Below are 17,099 nucleotides of genomic sequence, written 5' to 3'. Positions count from 1 at the left end.
GGTGGCTCAATAAGTCACTTAACACCCTCAGTACAAGGCCACTGCGGCATGGAATTTGAAATTGGCGATGACCAATTGTTATCTGGCCAAGGGGGAACCACATTGACGCCACCCACACGGTCGGCGGCCATCTTGATGTCCGCCATCTTGAATTCAACTTCAGAATTTTAAATGGGAAGGGGGTCGTGCGACATATCAAAATGGGCTAGAATTTCAAGAGAAATGGAAATGCAATGGTGAAGGTTTTTTCGACGTATCTTTAACCAGTAAAAAGTTATGACTGAATTCTTGTACCAATTTGCTCCTTTTCGAGGTGTTAGAAAAATGCCTTAAAATTTGTTTAGCGCATCGGTAATGCATCGAGATCAAAGTGACGTCTAGGGAGAGAAGTTTGCATGCCATGCTCTTCGGATACATCCATGAAGAGCTGCACATTATAAATGGTTGTCGCGAACAATTTACAGTGTGACAGACACTTCCATTGAATTAAAAGTCCTTCACAGTGACAAGGCTAATGTTTATGTTCATAAGGAAGTTCATAAACAGAATATTCGATGATTTTTATGTGATAACCTATTTTCGACAGATCAAAGCTGAATGGTTAGTGTTGGTAAGTTAATGGTGTGGCGTGCTGTGTGGAACACGATTGGTTAGTCAATTTTCCATCACCAGAACCTTAAATGCTTAGGGCTACTTGGATTTGTTAAATAAACAGTTTTTTTCATCCGTTTTTTCAATAAGGAAGAACACCAGAACACTATGGGAACGTTGTGAAGCAGTTTTTGTCCAAAGTTAGTTATCAGATAAAAATCATTGAATATTCTGTTTATGAACTTCCTTATGAACATAAACATTAGCCTTGTCACTGTGAAGGACTTTTAATTCAATGGAAGCGCCACACTGTAAATTGTTCGCGACAACCATTCATAATGCACAGCTCTTCATGGATGTATCCGATTAAAATAATGTGCAATGGCATGCGAACGTCTCTCCATAGACGTCACTTTGATCTCGATGCATTACCGAAGCGCTAAACAAATTTTAAGGCATTTTTCTAACACCTCGAAAAGGAGCAAATTGGTACAAGATTTCAGTCATAACTTTTTACTGGTTAAAGATACGTCGAAAAAAACTTCACCATTGCATTTCTCATGAAATTCTAGCCCATTTTGATATGTCGCACGACCCCCTTCCCATTTATAATTCTGAAGTTGAATTCAAGATGCGGACATCAAGATGGCCGCCGACCGTGTGGGTGGCATCAATGTGGTTCCCCCTCGGCCTGATAACGATAGGTCATCACCAATTCCATGTTGCGCGCTGCAGTGGCCTTGTACTGGGGGTGTTAAGTGACTTATTGAGCCACCCTGTGTATTATTATTATTATTTCCATAGGGTTACAATTAAGTCATACAACATTTCATTTTGAACAAAAATATGCAAAAGCTACATGTAAGGAAAATGTGATGAATTTACAGTAGTATATATAGTGTTCTATAGTAACAATGAAATAAAGAAAGTTTGAGAGTTATACACATTTAGAAGAAAAGAAAGTGTAAAGGTGTGGGTTTGAATATGAGTGTGTACGGAATTGCTGTTCGAAGTACAGGGATGAAAATTTTAAAATATATATGTGTGGGTGGGGGGGGGGGGGGTAAGCACTGAAAATAATATTACTGGAGTTAGAATTTGTAGACATGTGAACGTAGAAGACGACAGAACTGCACTTTGCTGGTACTGAGTTTGATCTTCGTCGGGAGTGAATTCCAGGTTACCGCTGCTAAGTACGAGAAAGACTTCTGACCAAATCTGCTTTTGTTGGGTTTGGGGATTACTAGGTCTCTATGTAAGGACGATCTGGTGTTTCGAGTGCTGAACTCTGAGCGGAACTTAATCCTATGATGCAATGGAGATGATTTGTTATGTATGCTATGGAATACCTTATTCAAGTAGATGTAATGTATTCTCGAAGTGACTGTAGGTATATTGTAAATCTTGTGCTATTGTTGGGAATTATATTCTTGGGGGTGCATGTGTATGATTCTTAAGCAATTGTTTTGGATAGTTTCAAGTTTCTTCAGATGAGTTATGTTACCGCCAAAAATAAGACTAGCACCATACTCGAATACGGGACGAATAAATGAAAGGTAGAAATGTCTACTCAGATTTCTATTGAGATATTTACGAATTTTGCGGAATATGTAAATATGGTGATAGATTCTACGAATATAGTTATTTATTTGATAATTTAAATTTAGCTGAGGGTCGATAATGATTCCGAGATATTTTAAATGATTGCTCAAAGGTATCTGGCGTCATTAAGGGTAAGATCTATCGTGTTAGCCGGGATTCCCTTACCGGTGTGAAGCACCATGGCCTTCGTCTTTGCAACGTTAAGTTTCAGGTTGTTCATGTTGTACTACGTTAATACTTTGGGGAATGAGTTTTCCATTTTCTCCTTTACATCCTGGTATATGTATCCAACATGGACGAGAAGGCAGTCATCTGCGTACAGAGTAATCGATAACTCTGAATTTATTAGTGTGATATCATCAATAAATAAGTTGAATAATTTTGGGGGAAGTATAGAGCCTTGTGGAATGCCTGCAGACACTGACTGCTCGGTGGAAAGTGAACATCCTACTTTCGTTGAGATTTTTCTATTTGCGAGAAAACTTTCCATCCAGAGAATTGTTTTGCTATTGAAACCAAATCTGTTCTTTAATTTTTCTATTAGCAAATTGTGATCAACGGTATCGAAGGCTTTGCAGACGTCCAGGGAAATTAATCCCAACTAGGGAATTGCTTTTTTTGTCCAGTGTCTCGCGCCATTCATTAATTAAACTAAGTAATAATAATACCGAGGATACATCCTGAATCCATACTGTCTATCAGACATCAGATTATTGGCTTCCAGGAAAGTTGTCATTGCTTCTCTATTATTTTTTCCATAACTCGGCTTAATGTTGGGGTTAAGGAAATCGGCCTGTAGTTACACTCTAGGGTAAGAGATCCAGATTTGTGAATTGGGGTTATTATAGAGTGCTTCCAGCTCGTTGGAAATTGGCCACGTTTGAAGGACGTGTTTATTATCTCGGCGAGTGGCTCCGCTATAAGTAGGGCCAACACCACCAGAATGCTGTTGAGAATGCCGTCCGAACCTCCTGCCTTTTTTACGTTTAATTTATTAAGAATTGCCAAAACTTCATCGACCGTAACAGATCTTAATGTGAACTCTTCAATTTGTTGGACAACAGCTGAATTGGGGTCTTTTCTTAGAATATTTATGTTCGAATTGCGAGGATTAACGTGCGCCGATGCTTGGCAGATATTAGGAAAATGAATATTTAAATAATGAGCTATGTCGGACGGGCTTGTTAGGAGGACATTGTCGACTAGTAAATGATTAATTGCAGTTTTTGATTCTCTACCCGTGATCTCATTGATAACCTTCCATTTGCAGTTGTTATTGCTAGTGGTCTGGTTCACCATATCTCTGTAGTAATTTACTTTTGCCTGCCTAGTAATTGTTGTGCAATGATTTCTAAAAGATTTGTATTGCTCCCACGAATAGTCACAGTGGGAAGCCTTATCACGGCTATCCCACTCGCATAAAAACAGCAGTATTTTATGTATCCGAGCTGCAGGTCAAGAAGTATAGCTAGAACTTTTCCATTTTGGCATATGTGTCCTTCAAGTGCACTGCATAACCGATTGGGATTGATATCAACACATTTCCATTGTTCACTAACACAGCTTTCAGACTTAGTTTTGATGCATCTATGAACAGCCGCGATTCATCGGGATTATGTTCTATGTTAAGTTTACTCATAAGACCAGTCACAATTTTACAACACACTATGTCACCTTCCACTGAAAAATACTCTTTCAGGGGTTTCTGACGTGTCCGAAACACGGATACTTTTTCGTCTTCAGCAAGAGCTCCCCACTGCTTGAGTCTGAATGCCAGTAGTTTTGCGCCACTTTTTGACAACCGCCGGTCCCTCACAAGGTCATTTAATTCATGTTGAGTGATCAGATGGCGATTAGATGATGATATGTTGGCTGTGAAGTCAGGATCGATGGATGATGAGGAATCTGCAATAGGATTTGGCATTACTGCGTCGAGTTTGGCTGCCTCTTGCTTGCTCTTCATCGGATGAATCACTGGAGTACGATGCTGGAGGTTGTGGAACAGGTAGTTCTTCAGAATGTGGCACAGGACGAATAGCTGAAGGAATATTGGGATAAGTGATAGTCAACTTTTTTCTTTCTGGATAGGCCTTTCATTGGAGGAACCATGCAAAAATAGCAGTTTGAAGTATGATCTGTCGGTTCTCTCCATATCATTGGAACTGCAAATGGCATGCATGGTCTTTTTCCATGTAGCCAGTCCTCCAAATTTGTCGAACACATATTACAACAAATATGTGGTGCCCAATTCTTGTCCTTATCTCCCACTTTGCAACCAAAGTACAAGTGGTAGGCTTTCTTTATGATTGGCGTGAAATTTCTTGATAAAGCTAACCGTCAAACAATAGATGTTTATTGAAATATGCAGACAGCCGCTGTTGTCACGAACCCTTATTTTGCACGCCGGAGCACATGCGGCGATAATGTATTTCTTCGAAACTAGAACCAATCTTCAAAAACTAATATCATACTCGTTATCAGCACCCTCAAATTAGTAAGAATTGATTACTTTTATCTCCGAAGCATTTTCATTGTTGACCAGTTTTATTGATAACTCGTTTGAACCAGTTTCCAAAATCAAATACTTAGGAGTAATATTAACAAGTGAAAATGATATTAAAGAGGAAATAAAAAGTAGGCTTAATTCAGGGAATGCATGTTACTTCTCTCTTCATAAACTTTTGTCTTCTCGTTTAATATCTAAGAAACTAAAAGTTAAAATATACAAAACAGTAATTTTGCCTGTGGTATTATATGGGTGTGAAACTTGGTCCCTTACATTGAAAGAGGAACATAAATTGAGAGTATTTGAAAATAAGATCCTTAGGGAAATCTTTGGACCTAAAAGGGATGAGGAGACAGGTGAGTGGAGAAGATTACATAATTTAGAACTACATAATTTGTATTCATGTCCAGATATTATTAGAATAATTAAATCATGAAGACTTAGGTGGGCAGGCCATGTGGCACGAATGGGAGAGGAAAGAGGAGTTCACAGGATTCTTGTTGGGAAACCTGATGGTAAGAGGCCTGTAGGAAGGCCAAGACGAAGATGGAGGGACAACGTTGAGATGGACCTAAAGGAAATCGTTAGGGATGGAAAAGAGTATATAGATCTTGCTCAAGGCCTGTGTTGCTGCAGCCATTAACCTTCAGGTTTAAGAAGGCTAGAGAGTTAGTTAGCATTCTTGTGAACCTTCATGTGGTTTGCTTTCACTGTTACCTAGATATTCTCAATAGTCTCGTGGCTACATAATTCTATTAAGCTATTGAGAATATCTAGAGAACAACAAAAAGGAAACCACATGAAGATTCATGCAAATGCTGTGAAAGGAATTCTAGGAATATGTAATTTTTCAGATTATTTTAATATCGTAGTGATTTTTTTGAAACGAGAGGGAAAATTCGAAAATAGATGCCCTGATGTCAGCCAGAGGTCCAGCCAAGCCTTAACAAATATGTGCATTATGAAAGAAAATGAGTAAACAAAACTACTGTACCTCAAATATAAACAAAAATAATGAACACGCAGTGGACCTCTTGACAGAACAAAGTGTGCATTGTCCTGCAGTGCACGGTTAACAAAATCTTTAATTCCATGCATTGCATGAAAAAAATCAGCACTGTCATTTGCTTGAGATTCAACAAATCATCTTGTAGACTCCCATCTCTCCATATTTTTTTTGTTAATTTTTAATGTAAGTTGAAAAATGTGTTAAGCAGTATCCAATACATGTCTTCCTCATACCTCTTTCCACTTCTCTTAGAACTACTTTTTTCTCTAATATTAAGCTAGTATATGTGGCACACTTCTGCTGCATTGGGAACATTGTACCCTGACCAATCACAAATGACAACTTTGGGCAGATTACAAGACTTTCCAAATCATTTGCTAGTGAGGTAGGGTGTTCAAGAAAGAACCTGCACACAAAAGGGTGGGCAATCTCATTATTATTGACGAGAGGGTGCAGGCTGCATACCAGCAAACAGAAACTTTCACTTACGTATGGTTGTCTCTGGATAGCTACCTTCGAATTATCCAAATCAAAGATTCTAATTAGATAGGAATTTTACTGAACTTTAAATAACGCAACACAGCTACAACTAAAAGTGCTATGTGCCTCTTGGGCCTCCTTTACAGATTCACTGAAATCTATACTCCATCTTCCATTAGCCTATTTTTCAAGTCGTTCATTTTTCTGATTCTTGAATACTGCTCTCCAATACTAATCTTTTTAACATGGATTCCGACCTCAGTTTTTTTACCGCCATTGTTCATCATAGAATTTCTTCTCTGCGGCATCTTCAGAAACCTGACATGCTGACTACTTTGAACATTCAGCAGGGTTGCTACGCATCTGGAAAACAGGGAAATGTAAGGGAATTTTGCAGATCATCTGGAATTTACATGCATTTGGGAGTCTGCATGAGAAACAGTTGCAAAATGGCCGAACGGTTCATTTCCACTTCTGGGTTCGGTTCTTGTGATTCCACTCCCAAAAAAGATTCAGTACAGAAACTTGTTTGTTTCGTTCTTATGATTCTCCATCTTGTGAAAAATTATAGTTCCTCCCAATTTTGGTAATAAATTTTCACTTTTATACTAGATTTTAGAAAGAATTATCAAAGTAAAACTTGTAGTCCAGATATCTGATTGATAACTAAAGTACAAGTACATTGACATAAATATCGGAAAGGTTGGTGAAGAAGAGGTTATTTTCTGGGTTTATTATTATATGTATTTGTTCTTGGGCTTCAAATTTTCTGCTGCATACCACAATGACATTCGGTTTAGTTTTATAACTGCTGTGTAGAACTTCTTTAAAATTGTTCGTTGCTTAGCTGAGATGGGCTTTATCTTGACTGCATCATCTGCTAACGGGTACAGGTTGGTGGAAAGCCCCACAACGCCGTCAACGTCTCTACCATCTGTGGGGATCTTTTGTTTACAGTTGGAGAGGGACTCAAGGCTGCTTGTACCTCACGGCCTTGCACCTGAGAACCAACTATGTGCCCTATGTACAAACACATAGAACAACTTTATCTACTTGACTATCGTGTTTATGGGGTCACGAGGCTCGAGGCCACCCTCTCGGCACACTTGCATGAGGAAGTTCTACGACCCAAGAACATCTAAGAATGTAGCCTACAAGCACAACAAGCACATAGAACAACTTTATCCACTGTGGAAAAGCGCAGTACTATCTATCAAAAATAGAATAACTATATTTAACGTTAATGGCAGGTTAAATTATTTTTAAGTTTAGACAATTTTATTGCCCTGTTTTTTAGTTCGTGTCTTGGAAGCAATTCTTATTTTTTGTCTCTTCCATTCCTTTTCGCACAGCAGCCATGTTATTTGGATATGGGAATTTTGAAGCACTGAATGCTCTTTTTTTCTATTGCCACGTATTGCCTTAGAACCAGGTAAAAGGAACAATAGGCCTAATTTAATCTACTCCAAACATGACGAATTTTATGTTAAACTTTTAATTAATAGTAATGGAAATGTTTTGATTCGGTAAAATAGACGGCCACCCATCCAAGTGCTCTCCAGACATAATGCCAGAAATTTTTCTTGGGGTGGGCTCAAGGGTGGATAAAATATCCTTAGGTGGGCTCTGCTTAGGTGGTCATGGCCAAGGGAATTTGAAGGTGGAGCGACATTCATGAGCATTGTGTTGTATTGGAGTATCCTTGTTCATGGCTCAAATTCATACTTATAATGCAATTGTTACAAATATTTTGTATGTAATTTTTATTAGTGTTAAAAATTCGGCATATAAATTTCCTATATTTTATAAAAAAAATTAATATAAAAATAAAGCGAAATAAGCTCTCATCGTTTAAAGAAAATTTATCTTGTTTTTGCAAGACAAACTAAGCTTGTAAACGTAATAATGGAATAATTATATTCAAGTGATAACATTAAGAAAAATATATTCACAGTTACCGGAATACTAAATAAGAATTCTGGTATAACCATTTTGAACAAATTTATTCAATAATTTTTTTCCTATTTTTGTAGGTTTACTCGTGTTAAAAGTTTAATTTTACCATTTTGGCGCACGTAATCATTTTTCGCACTTTAATGAAAGGAAGCCAACCTAATGGAGAATCAAGAAGTGAAAATGAGTTATGTTAGTCAATTGTTAAGGTCGCCGTTTTGTGTGCTTTATACTGTAATTATTTATTAGCTTGTTACTTTGCGTTATCTAAATAATATATATATCACGTATTCATTCTATTTGGGTGGGTTAGAACCAGTGATGTGCGTCTATGCGTAAACAACGATAGTCTACATTCTACACGTAGATGACGTAATCTATGTAAACAACATGGCAAAAGGTGATAACTTAGGAAAGGGCGCCGTGGAAGTAAAACAAAATTATACTGCGTATCAGTTGCTGATGTGTGAGGAGAACTTTTCATACTCTTTCTTCCAAATTCGAACAATTTCTCACCTAGGCAAAAAACCTAACGTAGGAAATATTCTACTGTTTTATGGGAAAAAGACTACTTTTGCCTCACGACTGCCCTCTGTTGTCTTTCTTCTATACGATTTATCGTCTTTCATAGTTGATGAGAGAAGAGAAGAGAAATTTTGTTGCAAATAGGGTTATTTTCATTTCGTTAGGAACCAATATAGTTGGAAAATGTCACTTTCCTTTCATGAAACCCTTGAAAATTAATTTAAATGCACTTTACATTGTCTACGTAGTCTATGTAAACTACAATCCAATGTAATCTACGCGTAGATTACGTGTAGACAACACATGTAGACGTAAACTTATAGTCTACGGCACATCACTGGTTAGAACCCACCCTCGCCCGCCCAGTGGCAACGCCTCTGCATAACACTGCTTGATTTTGCTTTTCATTGGATTACAAGTCGCTATGAATAATCTCAGGCTCAGATCGATATGTACATAACATTCAAATAAGAGAAGCATTAGATCAAGAAACGTCATTTGAATGAACTCGTTTGCAATGCGAAAGGTTGGAATTCTGGGCACAACAACCTCACCCAGGTCCGGATTAACCTATGGGCAACTGGGGCAATTGCCCCGGGGCCCCAACCAAAAGGAAGCTATGAAGGGTCTCCACCAAAAAAAAATCTTTTAACCAGCTGGCTATGCTTGTGAAAAATTACATAAGAAGTTGTATTTTATATGGAAGGGTTATCTCCAAAATAAAGGTTTCTGACCTTTTTACAAAATTGTGGTCACACTAGTTCTGCTATTGCTAATGTGTTATTGGAGTTCCTAGACCATCATAAGATTGATTTGTACGTGACTGTCGTGACCAATCTTACAATAATGCTGCGAATATGTGTGGAAAGTATAAAGGCATGCAAGCTTTCGTCAAGGGAAAAAATAAACTAGCAGAGCTAGTACCATGTTGTGCCCACTCTTTGAATCTGGTAGGGAAAGCAGCAGCTAATGCATGTCCTGCAGCTGTTCATTTCTTCGATTTTGTACAACGGCTTTATGTGATCTTCACAGTATCACCTCACCTTTATCAAACATTGGTGGATATGTTAAGACAAGCAGAAGGGAAATAATATGTTCCCAAGAATTTAAGTGAGACTCGGTGGGCATGTAGAGCAGATGCCACAAAAGCCATAGTCTAAGGTTACGAAAAATTTAAGGAAGCTCTTGTCGAAATATGCAATTACAAAGAAGATAAGGGTAATGTAAGAAGTGAAGTCAATGGGCTTTCAGGGCAGATGTCGTCCCTGGAAATAGCATTGTTAGCCGTCTTCTGGAATGACATTTTAGAGAGATTTGATGCTACGAGCAAACCACTCCAGGATCCAAGGTTAGTTCTTCATTTTGCCATTGACATCTTGAGATCTTTAAAGAAGTTCGTAGAATCAAAAAGAACTCGTTTTCTAAATATGAGGAGATAGCCAGAAGAAGAAGTGGCTCAGAAGAGTACAATAAGGAACAGTCACGCAAGCGGGTGAGAAACGTCTGAATGAATCCTCTTGACTATGAAAATGAACCTCAAATCCACCTCTCCCCTAGTGAACATTTCAGAGTGGAAAGTTTTCTACCAGTGATTGATCAAATCACCTCATCACTCGCAGACAGGACTTTTCCCTATGAAACTGTCGCAAAGAAGTTCAGTATTCTAAATGAACTTGCAGTGGCAACTCCATCACAAATTACATCTGCAGCTCGCGAGCTTGTGAGCATCTGGGAGGAGGATCTTGAACCCTCGCTAGAGAATGAGCTGATACTCGTACAGTTTGCACATCTTGTAAGCAGTAGCAATGTCAAACACCAGGAAGAAATCCCAATGGAATTGTCTATGTATAATATTGTATGTAAGGACCCGTTCCGCAGTACATTTCCCAATGTCGAATTTCTCTTTAGAATGTATTTGGTCTTAATGGTAACAAACTGCAGGGGAGAAAGATCTTTCTCAAAAATGAAATTAGTGAAAAACAGACTTCGTGCTGCAACGGGACAGGGTCGATTATCCAATCTTTGTTTATTAAGCATTGAACATGAACTTCTTCGTGAATTGGACTTCGATGATATAGTAGATGCATTTTCGGCGAAAAAGGCAAGAAAATTGTGTCTACTATAAGTGTTAAGCCTTTGGGAATTTTCTTGAAGAAAGTGTAGTTACTACAATTTCCACAATGAACATGTCGGTAAGTGTCCAGTAGATGGACCGTGCATATGTAGTGACATATTTACTTTTAATTGTAAATAATATAACTTATAATAAATGATGTACATAAGTACAGTCTACTGCTCAGTTCTGTGCTTCCGTCTGAACCCCCTTAGTATTTACTATATATTGTAGTTACGGTGTTCACTCTTCATAATAGCTATACTGTAGACATTTAGATGCAGAATTTTACTGCTACTATAGCACTACAATTTTCGTCCTGTAATTTATTTTACTGCGCTATTCTGCCTGCAAACCTACGAGTATCTGCGATATGTTCGATTGTGAATGACTACTGATTCTAAAATCAGGTCTACCATTTAAACTGCTGAAAATTGGTGGTTTACATATTGAGCTAATAAAGCTCCTCGTAAAAATAATAAGACAATGAGGGCCCCCACAAAACATTTTGCCCAGGGGCCTCCACAAACCTTGATACGGCCCTGACCTCACCACCATAATCCAATCATAAGTATCATAGGCGAACGAGATCCAAGAAGACGCATTCACAAAGTGCCTAGACTTATAGATCCACCAGGGGCGGCGCGAGGGTTTTGCTTGCGCACTCCTTGATTTTCTTCCGCACCCCCTAGTTCAACTGAAATCACTAACCCTTAGAGTGTAATATTATGTCATGTCATATTGAGCAACGAATGTTAGGCACTGAAGTAAGACCGTTATTATTGTATGCAACAGGCAAGCATTGATACTGCTCTGAAAGAGATGCCGATCAAAGAGCGTATATAACAAGAGTCCTCATTTGTCGTAAAACCCATATATCAAAGCGTATCACGTGCGCAGTCCTGCCACCTTCGGTAAAGTGCCAAACTACTTTCAGTAGTACGCGGGAGGCTGCTTCTGATTGGCTCTGAAGTTTCAAATGTGATTGGCTAATACCTTTTTCCTTCAGAATGGCGCCTGGCGGGAGTTACGATCAGCGGCGGATGGTGGTTCTGAATTAGGTGAAGATAGGGTGACCAGCAGTGATGTGCGTCTACGCGTAAACAACAATAATCTACATTCTACACGTAGACTATTTATACACGTAGACGACGTAATCTATGTATAGAACATGGCAAAAGTGGTAACTTAGCAAAGGGCGCCGTGGAATTAAAATAAAATTACACTGCGTATCAGTTGGCAATGTGTGAGGAGAACCTTTCATACTCTTCCTTGCAAATTCGAACAATTTCTCACCTAGGAAAAAAACTAACGTAGGAAATATTCTAGTGTTTTATGGCAAAAGACCACTTTGGCCTCAAGACTGCCATCTGTTGTCTTTTTTGCATACTATTTATCTTCTTTCATAGTTGATGATAAAAGAGAAGAGAAATTTTGTTGTTAATAGGATTCTTGTCAGTTCTTTAGGAACCAATATAGTTGAAAATGTCACTTTCCTTTCATGAAAGCCTTCAAAATTAATTTTAATGCACTTTAGAATGTCTACGTAGTCTATGTAAACTACAACCCAATGTAATCTGCGCGTAGATTACGTGTAGACAACGCATGTAGATGTAAACTTATAGTGTACGGCACATACGTCCTCTTTTATCCGGACATGTACTCCTTTTAGGTGTCTGTCCGGCGTCCGGGCGGATTTTTTAGAAATCAGTAAATGTCCTCCTTTTTTGGAAAGAGTATAGAATCGACCGTAAGAAATGTGCTCCACAGAGAATGTTTCCACACATAACGATGATCATCATCATATCACTTGGGGCTCGTTAGGTATTCGAGCAATGCTCGCCTAGCATAGGAGCTGAACACAATCACTTTCCCGACAGAGTCATTAGTAAGGGAGTGTGGGATCCAGAAAAGTCGGTACCGGGATCGGTTTAAAATTCTGCGTCCCGATTCCGACTTCCAGAAATGATTTCCAGACTTTTCGGGATTCCGAGCAGTCAGGAACTTCCAAATGGTAATTTTTAAAAGTGGTTCATTCTTGATGTTTTCAGCATTGTAAGTGTCTTGACACTTCTCCGAAATTGTTAAGCTTTTATAAAAAAAAAAACTTAATACAAAATTAAGTGTAAAATTCGTGATTTCCACAGCGTTATAATTTTTTTCCCGTCCAGAAAATTTCCTGACCTCATCGGGAATTTGTGAATTTTTCCCGTCCCGACCAAACAAAGTTCTGTCCGCACACCCCTAGTCATTAGTACGTATTATTCTAACTCGTTGCTTCGCAATCTGAAACTTGTGAAATACATGTTATCTGAGCAGTTCCTTTTCCGTTGATTGATATCATTTATTTTAATTCGCTTTTCTGACACTTTTGGCTAATCGCGAAGATGAGGATGAGCGATGATATGATGATTTTGATGAAGGAACACTCACAAAGAATACCCATGCCCAGGCTGGAATTCGAACCCAGGACATCTGGGACTCTCCGCCAGAGGTCGGGTGGGTTCATTTTCGAGTCATACATGCGCGATACAGAAGAGTGTAGTGAGAATTTTTATTATTAAGTCATATTTACTTTTATGAGATAAAGAACCGAAAGTTTAATTCATCAATTATGTTGCAAGAAAATATCCGGTTTTTAAAGAATGGAAGAAACGATTATGAGGTAAAGTGTAAGGTGGCTGGCTGTCAGTTTCCCCTGCTGTTGAAAGAGTACTAGAAATGTTCGTGGCATTAAAATCATATTTCTTGACCCAATCTAAACTGTACCTAAAATGTAAATTAGGTTCTTGGAAATATGTTTGGAGCGAATTTACAATACCGGAAGTATCTCCAATTTGAAATTCGGCATACTCACTAATTTTGGCCTCGTAATTACGAATCTGCAGTTAAAATTTGGCGGTCACGTCTAGAAATTGCAAAATAAGTCGAAAAATGTGGGTCCGTGAACGGAGTAAACACCCTTGATTTATGAAGAAATCAAATATTTTTTGCAATGATTAGCGTTTAAAAACTATGTTCATGATGACCCTGAATTTTAACTATGCTTGCCTAACCTAACCTAACCTTACCGTGAATGGTTCTTGGGTCAAACGTTTTTTCCTTCTTTACGCAAGACGCCATTTTCTCACATGCAAATCAACGGGTCTCACTTATTGCACAACACTTGAGCAACCTTCGCATGTCACTTGTTCATATCATCAAACATGGTTACCATGTTAGTGTATGGACAATATGAGAGCGGTAATTTCTGCCTGTTATTTTGCAATTTGTATACGTGACCGCCAAATTTTAACTGCAGATTCGTGATTACGAGGCCTAAATTAGTGAGTATGCCGAATTTCAAACAAATTGGAGATACTTTCGGTATTGTAAATTTATACCGTATGTTTAAGCGAAGCTTACTTGTTACATTTGCATTCACTTATGGGGATATTGCATTCTAATATCCAAGAATTGGAAAAAGAGTAAAATTCTGTGCTTAAAATATAGATATCTTAGTTATGATCGTCATGTGTTAAATAATAGATTAGGAGATTGCTTTTGTTGCTTAAAGGCAAGACGAAATTTCAAATGATTGAAAAAATCATCAGAATTATAATATGTCAGCAAAGTGTTGGTACTTTATTTATTAATGAAATTATCAGTAATGGCAAATGAGTTGCCATTTTTTGCGGTGTCCTCTTTTTTATGACTTTGTCCTTCTTTTTCACCATGCTCTGTCCTCTTCTTTGAATATATGTGTCTGGTCACCCTAGGTGAAGGGCTAGTAGGAATATGGGGTGATAGAGAAAATTAGATCAATACTTGAGTTACAAATAGTACTTAATAGAAAATGATTTTAGTATGTTTTTTTGTTAGAAACCCAATTTTCTAATGTATAATTATTGGTTTAATTTTCCCTATTACCCCAATTTATTCCTACTAGCCCTTCATCTAATTCAGAACCACCAACCGCCGCTGGTTACAATCATCGCTGCCAGCGGCGGCTCTAAGGGGAGAGCCGCCGTGCCATGGTTCTACCCTCAGAAAAAGAAAAAGACTTGCTTCGCCAAAATATAGTTAAATTAATACCTTTACGAACAAGGAGATTCGAATCTCGTAAGCGTTCGAGCTTACGGCCGACTCAATTCCTGCGCCGCATCCCCAGCTGTTCTCTCACTTGATCTGGGCCAGCATAGATTGGCCATTGCGCAGAGGCATGCGCGGAGGCATGAAAAAGTCTCCGCAGGAAACGGTGAAGGAGGTGGTAGCTAAGGTGGTAGCCATAAGACAACCAGCCGTGCCCATTTTCGGCTGGCACGACGCGAGAGCTTTCCCATTGTGTTGACATAGTTGCAAATTTCAGAGAGAAGTGACTAATCCTGACCGATTTGTAATACTCGTTGGAGAAGTAATTCGCGAGGAAGATACTTTCCTGCCTACTTGGCAAGAACTAACGTAATATCTTCCCCAAATTTATATAACCATTTAGATAGGTGCGTCTAAAGAGCTATCCAAACTTTTTTGTTATCGATTTCTTCCTTAAGAAAATATAATATCCCTTGCTCTCGGGCACACAGACACTCACGTGTTGCAACTGACGTTGACAAGATTGAAGACATTTTCTGTGAAAAAGAATTGTCTAAATATCAAAGGGAATGCGCATCATCATAATATTTGTAAAAAATCACACGGAAGATCTATCAGTATAAGAATTTTACTTGGAGATATAATTCAATTTCTTGCATTGAATTTTGAAAATTGTAGATCCACAGTTCATTTAGCAGATAGGCTAATCATATTTCAGTTGTTAGTAACACCGATTGTTGATGTACCGTCTGCCGTGCTGGGGTTGCAAATTATAAACAAAGCAAGGCGAGAATACCGTGATCGACTCGGTGTCTCTAATTGTTCAGTGTTTTTCTTTTTAGTGAAGGGAAAGGTAGTCAGTGAAGATGAGTCAGATTAAAGCATTATTATATGCACTGTTTTCCAAGGTACTATATGATATTAAATGAAAAATTCAACAACTTGGCCGTCCCACGCCAGATTTAAACATCAATTCTATTTTTTTTTTAAGTGGTAAAGGTAACAGGCATCGAAATTTTAATAGAAACTCTGGCCTACCTCCGTGCACAGCATGCTACGACGCCAAGGATCACGGGTTTGAATACCGGCCTGAGCATCGGTGTTCTTTCTGAGTGTTCACTCATCCTTATCTTCGCGATTAGCCAAAGTAGTACAAATGCAAAGTAATATGAACCAATCATAGGAACTCTGAAATTTTATCTGCAATTTTAGTAAACAAAGTTCAATTAAAATTACCTCTTTCATTAGATTTCTATGACATATGCTAGCGAAAATTTGTCGATATCTTGATCACGTCGACACTACCCATCATACTAGCTGTCAGCCGTCACTGGTCGCTGCTGCAAAAGGAGAGCTGTGCTTACGTCGTTTATTTGCAGGCACAGCAGATCGACAATTTACGTTTTTTAGGCTCAAAACTTGCTTCAAAACAGCTCGAAACATGTATCGTACTCGTACACCCGACGATAAAATAAGCAGTAGGCGAATTCAATCACTATTTATATTCCGTTTGTTTTCCACACCACGACGATAACGAATTGAAATCCAAACATCAATAAGTAGACGTTACCACCTGCTTCGAATCAACAGAATTCTATTCCTTTAAAGAGCACACAACATTGGAAGATGCAAAATCTATATTCACTTTTGAAATTACGAATTGCAAAAAGGCGATATAGATAAATATTTTATTCTAAATTTGAAACTTACTCTAAATTCGTAAAGAATTATCATCGTTCGTATATGATTACTATTTAATTGCTGTATAATAAGAACTTACGGTTCGAGTTCCATATGCAAAGTAATTTTGTAAAGGTTTACGTACAGGAGGATGAGGAAAGAGCTTGTAACATGGCCGTATATATGGGAAGGGTTTAATAGGTCCAAACCCCTCCCATTGCTTTAATAAACATTTTGCGTTAATCGAATAATGTAATCAATATAACATCTGAAATCATTTTGAAAATATAACTTATAATGAATGGTGTATAATTAATTTTATTTTATTCATATCTTCAGAATAATTATAACAGTATTCATTACGTTCAAAATAAACTGTAAAATAGCAAATTTTCGAAAAACTATTGAAAACGCACATAGATATTTTGATATATAATTTGAAAATTTTGTAAATAAAAATCTCTATGTGCGAGATGAAAAATGAACATAATGAAAAATATTGTAATTGTTAATATAAATCATGCACGTCTATATGTACAGTGAGATGTTTAGAAATATTCATTTAAAAC

This window comes from Lepisma saccharinum, chromosome 15 (assembly GCF_977018435.1).
Source record: "Lepisma saccharinum chromosome 15, izLepSacc3.1, whole genome shotgun sequence".
NCBI lineage: Eukaryota > Metazoa > Arthropoda > Insecta > Zygentoma > Lepismatidae > Lepisma > Lepisma saccharinum.
Note: the sequence above shows the minus strand (reverse complement) of the source record.